At 41.7% G+C, this 15,828-nt stretch overlaps 1 long non-coding RNA gene across 1 annotated transcript in view; it reads left to right on the plus strand.

Moving 5' to 3' along the window:
• The first annotated feature begins 3,901 nt into the window (after positions 1 to 3,901).
• LOC138445962 (uncharacterized) overlaps positions 3,902 to 15,828 on the plus strand; it is a 76,972-nt gene continuing 65,045 nt past the window's right edge. The window contains exon 1 of the long non-coding RNA XR_011259068.1: positions 3,902 to 3,990. This is a non-coding gene — a long non-coding RNA (uncharacterized lncRNA). The remainder of the gene's footprint in view (positions 3,991 to 15,828) is intronic.

Genomic DNA, 15,828 nt, shown 5'->3' on the forward strand with positions numbered 1-15,828 from the left:
ACAACCAGATTAAAAAATGGGCAAGGACTTGAACAGACATTTTTCTAAAGAAAATGTACAAGTGGCCAATAAATGCATAAAAAGAGTCTCAACATCACTAATCATGAGAGAAATTCAAATTAAAACCACAATGAGATATCACTTCATACTCATTCAAATGGCAATTATATAGAGGAAAAAGAAAACAGAAAATATCAAGTGCTGGTATGAGGAAAGTCTAACTTTCCCAAACTGCTGACCATTTCTTCAGCAGGCCTTTCTGACCCACAGATCTTCATCTTTGCATATGCACATCTTCTGCCTAAAATGTCCTCGTTCATCTGGCAAACCAGTACACTTCCAAACATCACCATGATGACCCTTCCCTCCTCCTCAAACAAAGATTTAGGCCAATTTAGGTACTTTTCTTCCATGATAGGAACTGAAGCTTCCAAATGTCATGCCACAGGCACTGTGGACACCAATATTGTATGGTTCAGGCATTGTATTATCTAGGTATTATGTATCAGATACTCAAAATCCCCTCTCCCTCTTGCCTATCTGTACAATAAAGACGGGGAAGTTAATATATTCTTCCTAGACTCCCTTGCAGCTAGATATATCATGTAGAACAGTCCATCTGGTGAAACTACAAGTACGGACCGGATCCCTGAGGAATCCCACAGGGATGTCCTCCAATAAGCAAGCCTCTTGCACATCTAATTCCAACCGTTTCTCAGAAGACCTGAACTGGCATGTTAGAAAATATGAGTAATTTGCCTGAGTTAATGCCTTGGGTGGAATTTGATATATGTATTTTTTTCACTCCAAAGACCAAACTCAAGTTCTTTCCAACACACCACATTATAATTTTGTGCTGTGTGTGCTAAGTCATTTCAGTCATGTCTGACTCTTTGCAACCCTATGGACTTAGGCTTCAAGCTCCTCTGTCTGTGGGATTCTCTAGGCAAGAATACTGGAGTGGATGGCCATGCCCCCTTCCAGGGGATCTTCCCGACCCAGGGATCAAACCCACACCTCTTAAGTCTCCTCCATTGGCAGGCAGGTTCTTTATCACTAGCGCCACTTGGGAAGCGCCATTATAATTTTGTATTGTTAAATAGTACCCTCCACCCCCCAAAAAATATGGCTACCTCCTAGCTCATGAAAACTGTGACTGTGACCTTTTTTGTAAAAAGAGTCTTTGCAGATGTAATTAAATTCAAGACCTTGAGATGAGTCATTGTTGGTCAGTCACTAAATCTTGTCTGACTCTTTGCATTCCCATGAATTGCAGCACAGCAGGTTTCCCTGTCCTTCACCATCTCCTGAAGCTTGCTCGAATCGAACTCATGTCCATTGAGTCGGTGATCCCATCCATCCATCTCACCCTCTGTCATCCCCTTCTCTTCCTGCCGTCAATCTTTCTCAGCATAGGGGATTTTTCCAAGGAGTCTGCTCTTGTCATCAGATGGCCAAAGTATTGGAGCTTCAGCTTCAGCATCAGTCCTTCCAGAGAATATTCAGGACTGATTTCCTTTAGGATGGACTGGTTGGATCTCTTTGCAATCCAAGGGACTGTCAAGAGTCTTCTCCAATACCACAGTTCAAAAGCATCAATTCTTTGACACTCAGCCTTCTTTATGGCCCAACTCTCGCATCGGTACATGATTACTGGAAAAACCATAGCTTTGACTATATGGACATTTGTTGGCAAATTGATGTCTCTGCTTTTTAATATGCTGTCTAGGTTTGTCATAGCTTTTCTTCCAAGGAGCAAGAGTCTTTTAATTTCATGGCTGCAGTCACCATCTGCAGTGATTTTGGAGCTCAAGAAAATAAAATCTGCCACTGTTTCTATTTTTTCCCCATCTATTTGCCAGTAGGGGGTAGGACCAGATGCCATGAATTTTAGTTTTTGAACATAGAGTTTTAAGCCAATTTTTTCCATTGTCCTCTTTCATCTTTATTAAGAGGGACTTTAATTCCTCTTCACTTTCTGCCATTAGGGTGTGTGAAATCATCCTGGATTATATGGGTAAGTCCTAGAATCAATGAAAAGTATAGACATATTAAACACAGGGAGAGGGTCATGTGAAGACCAAGGCAGAGATTGAGTGATGCAGCCACAATCCAAGGAATACCTTGATTCACCATAAACTGCAAGAGGCAAGGAGATGGTCCCCTAGAATCTTCAGAGGGAACGTGGTCCTTGATTTCAGTCTCCCAGCTTCCAGAACTGTTAGCGAATAAATTTCTGTTAAGTGACCAAGTTTGTGGTAATATGTAGCAGCAGCCACAAGAAATGAATGCTAAAGTTTTCTTACTCTCTATCTTGGTGCTAGCACAGAACCTGACATATACTATATGTTTTAAAAGAGTAAATTAGTTAATAGATTACTATATGGGGATGAAGAAACAAAGCTTTAAATTGTTTCCGAGTAACTTGGACTGAAAGGCATAAAATTGTACTCAATGATGATAGATTTCGAGTATGAGGTTATCTAGGAAGAGAACTAATATCTACTAAGTGCCTGCTGTGTAGTAGACAGCAAAATAAGTTTAATAAATCGCATTACAATAGGAGTATTTATAAATTATAGTGGTAAAGGCAAGATATTGGAGCCAAGTTTGAGCTCTGATTTTTATTAGCTGGATGACCTTCAGCAAATTACTTAAACTCTCCTAGTTAATATTTACTTATCTGAAAAGTGGGGAATCCACCCTGTTTCTAGGATTAAAGCAAGATAACATTTGAAATAGCTGAGCACAGGGCTGGGCACTTAGAAAACCTCAACAAGCCTGAGTTATTATGAGTGTAACATGGTGCTGGGCAGCAAGCAGCAAGAAATTGTTGGGGGTGGAAGTTACTTCCGGCAGAGAGCTGATTTGGAGAGGCAAATAAAACCTGATCTCTATACCAGGGAGCAGAGAAGGAAATGGCGACCCACTCCAGTATTCTTGCCTAGGAAATCCCATGGACAGAGGACCCTGACGGGCTAGTCCATGGGCTCCCAGAAGAGTCGGTATGACTTAGACACTAAACCACCTCCACCACTACACCAAGGGGCACACAGAAGGAAGACCGCCCCCCCCCGCCCCCCCCACACACACAGGCCCTTCAGAGAACCAACAAAATGCGCTTCACAGGAGAGCCCATATTTGGACTCCCACCATGCACTGGGAACAAACAGCCTGTTGGTGCCAAATGGAAGCACCGTGGTGACCAGTGGAGAGGGTTACTAGTTTACAATCGGCAGTCTAATAAAATGAGACTGGCCTCACCTTTCTCTACGTCCAAAAACCAAAGCAAAGCATGCTGGGAAGTGGGAGATGTTGGTAGAACCAGAGGAAGCCAGACCACCCTGAAAAACCCTGGAATAGTCTCAACCCTGGGGAAACTTAAAAGAAAAAAAACAAACCTCATGGTATGCCCAGATATGCCGACTTAACTGATCTGGAATGGAACACAGGCACTGAAATTTTTAGTGAATGGCCTGGGTTGAGAACCACCTCTCTAAAGCCTGTGCTTGAGGGAGGGTTCCCAGATTTAACAAGCAAAATGAGAAGTACATATATTAAAAACTTATTTATCTAAAACTCTTAATTTAACGGGCGTCCTGCATTTTGTCTGGCAATTCTAAGAGGGAAGGGAAAGTATTTGAAATGGATAGAAGACTGAAATTTTAAAACGAACAAAGCAGAATCTTAAGGACTGAATATAACCCCTTAATGATAAAAAGCAACTGAAATACATGGAACTGGGCTGACTCGTCATTCAGAGGAGCTGCTACCCAGTGAGAAATGTCGGCGGGGTTGGCGGATTGGGGCGGTGTTGGGGGTGGAGTGGAGAGTTTGGAAGCAATTTCAGAAAAAATAAACCATTTCATGTTTATGTCCCCACTGAACTGAGACTCCTAGTAAACCAGTGATATCACTCTGACCTTGCCCAGAGATGAGCAAACAGAAGCCTCCAGAATTGACGTGATTTGTACAAGTTCAACACAGCTGGTAAGGGACAGAGCCAGGATTTGAAATCCCTGGGTTGGGAAGATCCCCCGGAGAAGGGAATGGCTACCCACTCCAGTATTCTGGCCTGGAGAATTCCATGGACTGTATCCACCATGGGGTCAGACATGACTGAGTGACCTTCACTTCACACTTAATTTGACTTAAAGAAAAACTAAATAGTGTGGGGAGGGTGGAGTGGGAGTAGGAAGCTCTTTCTGCTGTACCATAATGACTTTCCAAGTGTTTTTTGGTATTAGTAATATGATCAGATTGATTCCCTAAAACCACAGTTGACCCATAAAAGCACAGGAAGCCCACCTTCATTTAAGGCAGGGGCTGGAGGGTGCCTTTTGGAGCCTTGGAGGCCCAGACGCTGCAGACTGGCCTGCTCCTGCCTTTCCGCCTTGCCCGGGATGAGCAGAGTGAAGGGCTGAGCTGGACACGCCTGTCTCCTGCCCTCTCAGTGGCTGAGCAGCCAAGTGGCAGTGGCTGCTTGGATGTTTGCTAATTGTGGTGATTTCTACTGCTCCATCAAGATGTTGACTACTTGTATTTCTGTATTTTAATGAAATGCCATCTTACTGTGCCTGTCTTTGTTGTGTTTGAGTCCCAAGGCTGTTTTAGTAAAGGGTACAATTTTGCAAATGAAATGGAGAAAAGTAAACAAAGCTACCTGTTTTGCAAGACTGCATGCTGCCCAGCCGAGCTCTCCCAACCTGTCTCCCTCCCACCAAACAAGGGAGGTTCCCTATCCCCTTCCAAAAGTAACTTTTAGATGGGGGCACCCAGTTACGGAGGGGGGGGGAAGGGGCTGAGAACAGCTGTCCTGACAGTCAGGGGCAGTGACTCAGGGTGCGGGGAAGACAAGCTGCTGAGGGTGGCTGCTACCCAAATTACCTTAAACTCCCATACGTGAAAGAGGCACACTTACTAATGAGTAATACCAGCTGAGCCTGGTCAGTACCACCACCTGTTAAAAGAAAATGTATCTTTTTCCCCTCAGCTCCTCTCTTTTCTCAACAACCCCACCCCCACCCCCACCCCGGTGCAGAAGTTCATGTTTTCCAGCCTGTCTCCTGGGATTTGAGATAGAGGATGGGGGATGAATGCAAACAGAACTAGAAACAGGAGGGAAGAGAGAAGGGAATAAATTGGACGGGTTTGTGGACTGGGTTTTGAGGAATGTTTTTGGTAGAGCTGAGAATAAGATAACAAAAGCAATTTTCGGCTGGGAGAGAAAGGGCATCTTTTTTCCCCCTTAAATGATTTATTGAGGTGAAATTCGCATAACATAAAATTAATGCTTTTAAAGTGAAAAAATTAAGTGGCATTTAGTTACATTCACCCTTCGGTGGAACCACCCACCTTACCTAGCTTTGCAGCATTTTTATCGTCTCAAAGTAAAACCCAAAAATAGGGTAGTTTGAGATGGTTGATATGGAATAGGAATTGGATCCCTGAATGTTTTTTATGAGATGTAAGTGAAAATTAGGGTTTATTTTTAATAAGTAGTTGTGGACTTCAATAGGATTTTGCCTAACCAGACTGGGTCCTAAGGGCCCCGGGGTTATTGGGTTCCGTACACACAGTAATCCCATGGTTACCAGGGTGCCCTGGGCAGGAGACCAGCAGGAGCAATCACCCTGAACACAGCATGAGGTCTTGCACATCCCAGACCAGGGGTGTCCCAGGGTGTGCTTGGTGTTCATCGTGTTGTGATCTCACCAGGTCAGGTGCTGGGAGGGCCGGGAGACCTGCTCTGTGATACCTCCCACACCCACATGCTCCAAGGAGAGTCTGGCCGTAGTATCCCCCAAGACAGTCCCCACCAGCATCCTTGGAGTCTGAGCTTTGGGTATACCCAGAACCCTCGAAATCCCCATGAGAGATGAGTGCAGCTATTCACTCCCATCCATAGATTCCCTGCAATGTCCCGCTTCTTAGTCCTCTCAAGTATTCACCCCGCCAACTCTGTGCCCCAATCCCCTACCCCCAGATGACCAAATGCTAATAACCTTTTAACTTTCTACACTGTCGTATAATGATATAAGATAATATAAACACAATACATAGAGAGATTAGATAGAAAGGTAGATGGATAATAAACTGATAGAACCTCTATGTAGGGTTTTGGGTAGTTCATTGCTTTCTCTGGAAAAATTAGGTCCTGGATTTTGTACATATTCCAATTCTCATTCAAAAATATCTTGTGGACATCCCTGTCCTCTGGTTCTAATTCATTGTTTGTATTGGCTACATAATAATCCTTGATGATACTCTTTCATAATTTATCCATTATTTATCTTTCTCTTGATAAGATATTTTTAAGTTTCTGTCCCTATAAACAGTGAAGCAATAAATTTTATTACGCATGTATATTTATGTGCTGATGTTCTTGCTTCTACAGAATAGATTCCAGGTTTGAAAAGCATGTGTATTTTAAAATTTATCATGTATTTCCACATTGCTTTCAAAATGGCCCATCATATTTTCAACAGTAAAGTATGGAGAATACCCACACCCCTGCTAGCAACAGTCTCTATCACTCTTGTTTTAATGTTTTCCATTCAGATCTTTGTAAAGTGATATTTCGCTGTAAATTTAATTTGCAGTCTGTGGACTACTGGTGAGCATGAGCACCTTTTCAAGTTTATTGAGAATTTGGATTTACTTTTCTACGAATTATCTATCATACTCTTTGCCCATTTTTCTAATTGGGCTATTTGTAGGAGCTCTTTTTATAGTGTCATTATTTATCATTTATCAAGTTATCTGTAAAACTTTCCCCTCCAAATCTATTATCTTAGCAGCATTTTCAATTTAAATAAGTGGAATATGTCTTTCTTTCAGAGGTTCTGAGTTTCCCGTCCTGATAAGATTTCCCAACCTATTTACCAAGATTTCCCAATCTATTTACCTAGATTTTCTTCTAAGCTATTTATTGTTTTACTTCATAGAAATATAATAAGTCCTATGTACATCTAAAATTTGTTTGTGGATATGGCATAGGATAGGATTTAACTTGTTCTAGCAAGCTGGACTAGTATCACATATTAAATAATTTATTCTTTCCCTGGTGACTTGACTTACCAACTTTGTCATGATTAGATGCTCACATGTACCAGGATTGATTTTTTTCATCCAAATTCTGTCCCTCTCACTGTTGGTCTCTTCCTGCAGACAGTGGTTTGATTACAATGGCTTTTTGGAGTGCTCTGATATCCCATAGGGTTAGACACCTCTTATTGTTACTTTTCCCCCTATTTTTCTTATCTTCTGAACATTTATTGTCCATGGAAATTCTAAGCACGTTTTATTCAGCTAAAAACCAAACCTACTGAAGGCAAAGTATGGTATTAGTCAAGATAATAGATGGTTTCCACCTTTGTGTTGGAGGAGACTAGGAGTGGGGAGGATGGGGGGCTTGTGGGGTGCTGGTTGTTATATTTATTTTATGTTCTTATTTTATTTTTAAAAACCTTCAAGGCAATGTTAAACAGGAACACTAATAACAGGCATAAATCTGAAATGCGGAGACAGAATTGTGAGCAAAAAGAAACATTCCAATACTTTATTTCCTCTTGCACATGCTTGTGCTAATCTCTTCATTTTCTTTGCTGTGGTTCAGTCGCTAAGTCATGTCCGACCCTTTGTGCCCCTGTGAACTGCAGCTTGCCAGGTTTCCCATTCCTTCACCAGCTCCCAGAGTTTGCTCAACTCATGTCCATTGAGTTGGTGGTGCCATCCAACCATCTCAGCCTTTGTCGTGCCCTTCTTCTACTGCCCTCAATCTTTCCCAGCATCAGAGTCTTTTCCAGTGAGTTGGATCTTTGCATCAGGTGGTCAAAATATTGGCGCTTCAGCATCAGTCCTTCATTTTCTTACCTTACCACGCTTTGTTTGAATCTCTGAATCTCAAAGAAAATGTTGAGTTACAATTGGCAACAGTAGGTATTTTTGTCTGGTTTTGACTTTTTGAAATGCCTTTGGTATTTGGCCAATAAGAATGATATGGACCACTGATTTTTGATAAAGAGACAATTATATCCAACAACTACCCTTTCATTCTTATTTTCCTTAAAGTTTTAATAATGATGGCTGCTCAACTTTATCAAATGCCTTTTCAGGAACTATTGATAGGATATGGTTTTTCATTTTTAACTTATTGATGGAAATATTCATGTTGATAGATTTCTTTATGTTGTGCTTTGTAATCCTAGAATAAATCTGCTTGGTTACAGTGTGCTATTTATTGCCAGATTGATAAATTCTATTTGTTAATACTTATTTAGAAATAAGATGGCCTAGTTTCCTTTTTTGAACTATCTTTATCAGACTTTAGCATTAAAATCATGTTTGCTTCATAAAATAAATGGAGAAGCTTTCAATTTTTCCATGGTCTAGAATAAATTAATTAATACTGATATTATCTATTCTTTGAAGATTGGAAAACTGAGCTGTTAAACCATATGTCCTGATACCCTTGTTAATGGCTGATCTTTAACAACCTTTCTCTTCTCTCCCACTAAAATTGTTACTCAAGTTTTTACTTGGATTAATTTTGGTAATTTCTTCTAGATCTTCCAATTTATTGTCATAGAATAACATGTAATGCATTCTTAAAATTATTTTAATCTCTTCTGTATCTATGATGATGACTTTTTTTCACTTTCAATTTTGTCTGTTTTTTCACTGAGGTATAATTGACATACCATGATGTGAGCTTCAGGTGTTCTTGTTTATTTCTTTGTTCTGTCTTTCTTTAAAGAGACTAGGGAAGGGTTTATCAGTTCTACTGAACTTTGTCTGAAAAAGCCTTTGGATTTAATCAATAGCAACTTATGTGATTTTCTTTCCTATTTAGTTCACTCATCTTTCATGTTTACTGGTTCTCCTTTAGAAGGCTTTAATCTTCCTCTCTCCCTCCTCTTCCTTCTCCAAAGGAGATATAGTAAGTGCTTTTGCTTTGCTGCTTCATCCTTCTCCCACTTCTAGGCTTTGCTAAGATACAGAAGAACTCTTCATTGCAGATTATTATTATTATTAGAATTTCCTGGGAACATTCATTGCCTATTTCAAGAGTCCTTATTTGGAATTTATATTACACATCCTCAGGCAACCTACAGTGATAGATTGATATATTACATATATTTATATAAATAGCAAGCATCATAGCTCACGACTCTTTCCTTTTACTCACTCTTTTTTCCTGATCTTGAGTTCTCTGTTATGATTCATTTGTTTTTTAATTAGAGCCCTTTCTTTAGTATTTCCTCCAGAAAGGCTATGGGAATAATATGTTCTCTGAATTCTTGCACACCCCAAATATCTTTCTTTCTTGATGATCGATAAAGACTAACTTGGCCAGCAAAGGAATCCTAGGTGGCAATCCTTTTTTTCTCCAAAGTCTATAAATGTTTTTCTAGTTTTTAGTGCAGCAGAGTTAAAGGCCAATGTGATTCTCCTTTCTCATTCTTTTCACCTGTGAACTGAAATATTGATTGCTTTACCTTTGGAATTTGGAAATTGACCAAGATATACGTGGGTGTAGTGTCTGGTGAAAACTTGCAAGACAGGTATGAATCTTTCTTCATCTGTAGGAAATTGTCTTGCATCATTGTTTAATTGTTGCCTCTTCTCCAGCTGTTCCTCCTCCAGCTGGAGTTGCTGTTTCCCCTGACACAAGCCATCCTTTCTGTGGTTTAGGTTGTTTCTTCTGCTTGATCCTCCAGGCCCTGAGGTGAATCTCAACTACTCTTTTCTTAATTCAGTTTGTTTTGATCTGAAAAATCACGTTTGTCTGTTTGCATGACAGGCTGTCTTCTCAAGGTTTTTCTTTAGTCTCCACAGCTTCTCTTTTTATTATTATATTTGTGTGTAGTTTGTAGACTATCTTCTCCAGTAGCTCCAACATTTTATGTCTTTATTTTTTATGTTCTGATTGCTTTGTTTGTTCTTTCTCTCTCCCTAGCTGTTAGCCTAAATGTATTGTTTTTCTTTGTTTATCCCTTGGGGCTTGGGTATAGCTGCTAAGAACCTTCTGTAGCATCACTTTCACGAGCAATGGCAGGCATTCTGGGTCCCTGCCACATGAGCTGGCAGTGGAACCAGTGATAGGTTGTCCCATCCCTGCGAAGGCACCTCAGGAAGGGAGACTTTGCATTTTCCATCTTTTTTATGAGACACTAACCTCAAGGAGGAAATGGCCTCAACCTCCCTATACAGCTCTTGAGTTGGGATATACCAATGGATACAGACATTCCCTGGGATGGGCGATCCCTCAGGCCGGGATACTCAGTGTTCAGCCCCTCCCCTGAGTCCCTCAGAACCTAGTGACCAGGCTCTTAGATGGTCCAGAGGGGAGAAAGCCATTTCACTGCCTAGGTGCATCATTACCAGTTGCCAATATCTGTCTGAATTAGACGATTCAATTAGACTGTCTGAAACTGCAGTTGGGAGGGAAAGGAGATCAGGACATCTTCCCTGGTTCCTGCTCATTTTTACAAGTCAAAACTCCATCTTCCCCATCCATCCTTGGGGAAGTGATAGCTAGGGAGTTTGAGATGGACATGTATACAACACTGCATTTAAAATGGATGACCATCAAGGACCTAATGTATAGCACATGGAACTCTGCTCAATGTTATGTGGCAGCCTGCATGGGAGGGGTGTTTGGGGGAGAATGGATACATGTATGGCTGGGGTTGGGGTACATGTATCTTGTGGATACATATATATGGCTGAGTCCTTTCACTGTTCACCTGAAACTATCACAACATCATTCATTGGCTATACCCCACTATAAAATAAAAAGTTAAAAAAAACTCTCTCCATCCTTAAAGGTTGTTTTCAAAAACTGTTTCCTTGGTGAATCCCTTCTGGTCCTCCTCTCCCAGTGTTCTCAATTCTGGCTGAACATTGGCATCTCCTAAGGAGCTTTTGAAAACACCATTGCGAGTCCACCCCCAAAGACTCTTATTTAACAGGTTGGACTCCAGGATTTGTGAACCCTCCTGGCGACTCTGCCAGATACAGCCAGTTTGAGCCTCACGGATCTCACCAGATGTGATTGCTCCCTCCACCTCCTCCCAGCATTCCTGTGTTACACCTTTCATGAGCTGAATTTATCCTCGTACCAGCAGGCTTCTTGAGCTCACTTCCATTTATTCACTCAGTAATTGTCATTCATTTCCTTACTTCTTTCATTCACTGTTTCACGTATTCATACAACAAACATTAATATCAGACCCTGGAAGCTAAGAAATTTTATTTACAGATTTGTGTGAGCTTAGTTTGGGTTTTTCAAACAGAGAGAATCTTTTCCTTGCACTTTTCACTAAAATAAACCCAAAGAAGGACTTTCCTGGTGGTCCAGTGGTTAAAAATCTGCCTTCCAGATGCAGGGGGTATGGGTTCGATCCCTGGTCTGGGAACAAAGATTCCTTATGATGTGGGGTGAGAAGCCTGCATGCCACAACTAAGACCCAATGCAGCCATAAATAAATGAATACAACAAAAAAGCCCAATGTTTTTTAAAAATTTTAAAATAAAATAAAAAACCAGGAGAAAACTGCTGTGGACCGCTTGCTCACCCTGTCCTGAGAAGTGCTTTTGTGAGAAAAGGTGCCATCTCAAATTCAATTTTTGAATAAAGACTGCAGTGTCAGTTGTTGACAGAGACAAATGGGAAGAGACAGAGAGATCTGTGAGTGTGCAAACCTCAAAAGCCACATAGTGCACAGGCTTGTGCGGCTAGCAGCTGCTGCTTCCTAACCCGGAATCTAAACTCCAGGAAGAAACGATGGCAGAGTGTCCTTTTCTTGCCGCGTTTCTCTTTTTTCCCAGAAGTGGGTGTACTCAGAGGCCCGATGTGAATAATGTTTGCTCCGAGTCCTGAAAGCGGAAAAGCATTTCTGACCACGGAGTGTTAGGCGCATAGGTAGTGTTTGCAGGTCCTCATCCGCACCGGTGAGGAGGCGGGGCTCCGCGGGAAGGGCCGCCTGCCTGAGAGCTGGGTGATGACGTGGTGCTGGCCCGTCTGTGATTTTTCTCCATGTTTCATGAGCACCCCTCACACACGACTGGGTGCTCAGGTGCTCTCTTTCTAAGTGAACATTTGTGCAGACCAGCTTTCACAAATGGGCAGACGGAACCCCAGAGGAAGTGAGGAAAGTAAAAGTGTTAGTCACTCAGTTGTGTCAGACTCTGCGACCCCACGACCGGACTCCTCTGTCCATGGAATTCTCCAGGCCAGAATACTGGAGTGAGTAGCCTTTCCATTCTCCAAGGGGTCTTCCTGACCCAGGGATCGAACCTGGGTCTCCTGCTTTGCAAGTGTATTCTTTACCATCTCGGTCACCCGGAAAGCCAGAGGAAGGGGTGTCTGTAATGACAGACTGTTTTAGGCCAGATTCTGTAAACCCCCAGATAGAGCAAGGAAAGTTGGCTTCTGAGTTAGAGAGAAAAATGCCTCAAAAGTAGAGTAATTTTTCCCTCTCTTATTTATTGCGTTTTGAGTCCCATCTCACTTTTCTGGAGCCTAGTCAAGATCCAAGAAAGAAAAAAAAAAGGCTCTAAGTGTCACTAATGATGGTGGCAGTCCATGAGCCGGCTCAGACACTTCCTTTCCAGGGAGACTCAGCTCTCACCCAATGGCCATTTTCCTTTCTTCACGCACAGTTTTAACAAGTTTGAGGATCTGGTTATCCAAACCTAGACGGATAGTTACACATTGGAAAGGACGTAGAAGATGCATTGGCAGCCGTGAAAGGCAAGTAGGAAATAGAACAAGGGGCTCTGTGCACAGCAGCATGTCTCCGTCTCTCTAGCCTATTCTGCTTTCAATAAATGCGAACGTTTCGCCTCCTTCTGGAGTTTCTGACACCTTCAGCAGATGTACCCTCCCTCCTTGCCACATTGACCCGCTTGGGAAGCAGACTCTGATATAGAGCGTGGCACACAGGATGTTTATTAAAGAGTGAACATGGGCTGCATGCTGTGGAAGGGAGGGCAAGAAAGTAGGAGTCCCTTCTGAGGGGAAAAAAGAGAGAAATTTGTGGCAAGAAACAGGAACTTAGTCATTTCTTTGGGGAGTTTAGTTTCTAGCTTGAAAATTCATGGTACCATGTAACTCAACGATAGCCTTGGCCAACTCCAAGGAAGGATGTGGAGCTAGCATGGTCCTTCTGAGTTGTCCTCAGTTGGATGAAGGTGGACGTGCCTTCATATTCATGTAGCAGTGGTCGTTACGTGTAGGCTGTCTAGGCTCCTTGGGTGCAAAGGCTCTCAGAAGAGTCTAACAGATGAAAGCTCTCTGTCGAAAACGCTCCCTGCAGTTGAGACAAAAAGTCCTTCTTGGAAGGAGACCTGGAAGACATAACAGCGTCCACCAAATTCTGTGACTCATCCCCTGGAGGACTAGGATATTCTCGCCTTCTCTGTGTCTCATTTAATTGATGGCTGTGACAAAGATTGTTAAGTATTCATCAGATATCCACTCCATATATACTGGTAATGATAGCAGGGCTAGAATATATTATTTCCCTATCATCCTCTTTCGTAGGTGTAGCCATTGGTTTTGGCCAATGAGATGTAAACATTGATGGATGTGGACGTCCTGGGAATGCTCTGTGGAAGTTGATGGTTCAGTTTTCTCCCTTTTTCTTTCCACCAGCAGTGATGTGGACCAGTTAGATGGGCTCTGGCCGCCATCTTGGACCAAAATGTAATTTTAAAGACAGAAGCTATGTACTAGCAATGTAGATCAGAACAGGAGGAACTTGACACCCTGATGACTCTGGAGCCACCAGATCACATCTGAACTGAAGTCTCCAGACTTCTTTTTATGAGAAAAATAAACATCAATCCTGTTTAAACCACTACTATTGAACATTCTGCTTTACAGCCGAATTTGATCCCAGCAGATTCAAGAGCCAACCTGTAATGGGAATTTCTTATGATTAAGATAGCAATTTTTTTTTTTTTTTTTTGCTTCCTAAATAATTCTGGAGTCTGTCTCCTCTCTATTGCCACTGCCCCTTTAGTGGAAGTTCCTGTTTCTCCTTTGAACTTTCACCCCCCTCCCAAATAAATTGTCTGTCCTGCTGCCGAAGAGATCTTCTAGATGACACATTTGATTACATTACTCCTATTGTTAAAAACCTTTCAAGAGGCTGATAAGTTCTAACCTGTTAGTGATGGCATGTTTCATCTTATGAGTTGAGGATCAGGACCTGAGCATGTCCTACTCCATATGTGGGTTTAATTTCGCTATGCAGTTTATATCACGTATTCATTAGGATCCAAGGAACATTGCTAGAAACATCACTGGAGGCTCCTGCAGGCAAGGAAGACTCTAGGGAGTACTGTATCCTACAATAGCCAATGAAAGAACATAAACTTATTTGCTGGTAAGGTGGGTGTTAGGGACATCTAAACCCACTTATGAATCATCGACCAGCAGCCACCTCTTTCCCTAACCACACAGTCTTACTTTTCTTAGAATTTTATTGCCATCTGAGTCATTCCATTTTTTCCTTCATGTATCAATGCTCTAAGCATTCTCAGGGTTTTTTGTTTGTTTGTTTGTTTTTTGCAGTGAAAATGTGGGTTACAGACCCACAGCTGAACCTTTAGTTGCATCCAAAGCTCCACTGGACGGGCTGCTCTCATTGGTGTTCAGAAGCTACCAGCGGTTCCATTGTGCTGTTTTACTACATCAGTATTTTCCTTCCCAAGAAGATCTCTTTGACTTTTTTTTTGTATGTGTGTGCCTTAAAAAAAAATTTTGTTCTGAGATCTTTGTAGATTCACATACTGTTGTGAGAAATAATAGCAATAATAATACCTGTCACTTAATGTCTTCCAATGGTAATGTTGTAGGTGATTTTTGTACAGTATCACAACCAAGAGATTGACATTGATATAATCTCCGCCAATTTTTTTAAAGTTTTTATTGTTTTCCTTCTTTTTATATGCATTATATACTTAGGGCACTAACTCTTTTTTTTTTTTTTTTAGTTTTTTATTTTTTAAATTTTAAAATCTTTAATTCTTACATGCGTTCCCAAACATGAACCCCCCTCCCAACTCCCTCCCCATAACATCTCTCTGGGTCATCCCCATGCACCAGCCCCAAGCATGCTGCATCCTGCGTGAACTTGTAGTGGGACATACACAATGTACTCTTTTTACTTCTGTCGGCATGTATTGTATGGAGTCTGTATGCTTCTCGTAATGTAAACAAACCTTTTATTTATTAAAAAATAAAACATCTTCAAGAGCTCATTTTCCCCCTTGGGATAAAGTCTAGAAATCTTGACATAGCTTTCAAGCCCCTCCAAGTTCTGACCCTAACCCCTCACCCTTATCCATTGCCACTTTTTCCTTGGTCCCCTCACACCCAGCCTTGCAGAGTTACTCTACTCCCTGGAAATGAATCTAGACAATTCCTATCCATCTTTAAGCTTCGTAATTCCTCCTGGAAGTATTAGTTACCCTCTCTAAGGCTGGTTAGATACCTTTTTTATTTTTCACTCCCTTCATGCCTGGCACAAAGAAGATGCCCAATAAATATTTGTTGAATGGAATAAATAAACCAGTGACTAGCTCTAACCAGTTTGAAGAGTGTTGGAATAAATTGGCTCTAGAATCTGCTGTTGGGAGGATTCCTGTTTAATTGCCTTTATATGGGCAGCACTGAGCCCAATACCCTGCATATACTAGGTGCTCACTGTGTGATGCCAGATGACCAGAAAGGAGATGGGAACTGAGCAGAGAAGAGCAGCGTGAGCACAAGCTAGGAGACAGCCTACTCCAGGACAAGTAGCTCAGGCGGCA

This window comes from Ovis canadensis, chromosome 9 (assembly GCF_042477335.2).
Source record: "Ovis canadensis isolate MfBH-ARS-UI-01 breed Bighorn chromosome 9, ARS-UI_OviCan_v2, whole genome shotgun sequence".
NCBI lineage: Eukaryota > Metazoa > Chordata > Mammalia > Artiodactyla > Bovidae > Ovis > Ovis canadensis.